The sequence below is a fragment of the Sminthopsis crassicaudata genome, chromosome 1, assembly GCF_048593235.1.
Source record: "Sminthopsis crassicaudata isolate SCR6 chromosome 1, ASM4859323v1, whole genome shotgun sequence".
NCBI lineage: Eukaryota > Metazoa > Chordata > Mammalia > Dasyuromorphia > Dasyuridae > Sminthopsis > Sminthopsis crassicaudata.
In genome coordinates this window covers 48,712,991-48,714,627 of record NC_133617.1, presented here as the reverse complement: position 1 = coordinate 48,714,627, position 1,637 = coordinate 48,712,991, and the positions used below count along the sequence as shown (strand labels likewise).

The following is a 1,637-nucleotide window of genomic DNA, read 5'->3' as shown; positions in this document are numbered from 1 at the left end:
CAGCAGTTATCTGAAAATAGGGCTAATTATGATTAAAATACAATTTCGTAGCGATTTCATAATCTCACAGTTTTGCATGTGAGTTCAAAACATGTACAGCTAGACATAGTTCACGTGAAAAAAGGTCTGGGGTTTTTAGACAATTCAAAGCTAAATATGAGTTTATTGTTTGAAATAACATCTAAAAAATCTCATGGGAACCGAAGCTACATTCATAGAGACAAAATTTCCAGTTACAATATATCTGTGTATATTTAGTACAACTTCTTACCCAGTGTTACATTGATGATGGCTATCCTCCTGCTGCTTGATGTCTTCTAGTGATGTAGTCATAAACCATTCTTTTCCCCCCAGATACATGGAACTAGAGAATAAAATAAATGCTCAAGAATTCTTCCTCCTGGGACTTTCAGACAAGCCTGAGCAGCAGCCTCTCCTCTTCGCAATATTCCTATGCATGTATCTCATCATTGTGACTGGGAACCTCTTGATCATCTTGGCCATTACCTCTGATTCACACCTCCACACTCCTATGTACTTCTTCCTCTCCAACCTCTCCTTTTCTGACCTCTGCCTGGCCACTAACACTATCCCCAAAATGCTGTCAAATATTCAGTCTAGGACTAAGTCCATTTCATATGTCTGCTGCCTGACACAGATGTACTTTTTCCACTTTTTTGGAATTGTAGACAATGTCTTGATTACTGTGATGGCTTATGACTGCTTTGTGGCCATCTGTCATCCATTGCACTACATGACAATCATGAGCCCCCATCTCTGTGGTTGGATGGTAGGTTTGCTCTGAGTTTTCTGCATTGTGATTTCCCTGGCACATACCTTCCCTCCTGATATCTTGCTTGAATTTCTGTGCCAGTACTGAGCTCCCTCACTTCTTCTGTGATCTCACAGCACTGCTTTGATTGTCCTGTTCTGATACTACAATCAACAAGATCTTAGTGCTTATTGTGGGTGGGATAGTGATTGTCACCCCCTTCCTCTGCATCCTTGCCTCCTATGACAGAATTGTCATGGCTATTCTCAAGGTCCCCTCCGCAGGGGGCAGGAAGAAAGCCTTCTCCACCTGTAGCTCCCATCTCTTTGTGGTGGCACTACTTTATGGGACCACCATTGGGGTCTATCTCAGTCCCTCCTCTATTCACACAACTGTGAAGGATAAAGATTCTACTGTGATGTACATGGTGGTCACTACCATGCTGAACCCCTTCATCTACAGCCTGCGTAAAGAGACCTGAAGGGGGCTCTGAAGAAACTTTCCAACAGAAAAATTATCTCTTCTCCTTGAGCTATCTCTTGGACTTTGGTTGTTTTTGTGGAGTGGGCTTTAGTTATGAAAACTTCAATTGGATTCAGGAACTCTTGGATTGGAAAAATGGACATTTTGGAGTGTGAGTTTTAGAACTCAGATTCTCCAAGTCCCTACAGACTTGGGACAATTTATGAGGTCAACTTTTCTTTAATTGATTCTCATAATTAAAGGGGGGGTCCACAGCCTATGTAATTTTCATTTGCCAAATATAACCATGTCCCTCAGCAAGCAGATCAGAAATATGTATGTTCAATAGATTTTGAGGATGAGATTAATGGAACAGGAAGAGTGAGCTATACAATGTTTTCAT

At 41.3% G+C, this 1,637-nt stretch overlaps 1 pseudogene; it reads left to right on the top strand.

Moving 5' to 3' along the window:
* The first annotated feature begins 358 nt into the window (after positions 1–358).
* On the top strand, positions 359–1,303 carry LOC141551870 (olfactory receptor 1M1-like; annotated as a pseudogene).
* Positions 1,304–1,637: the final 334 nt, after the last annotated feature.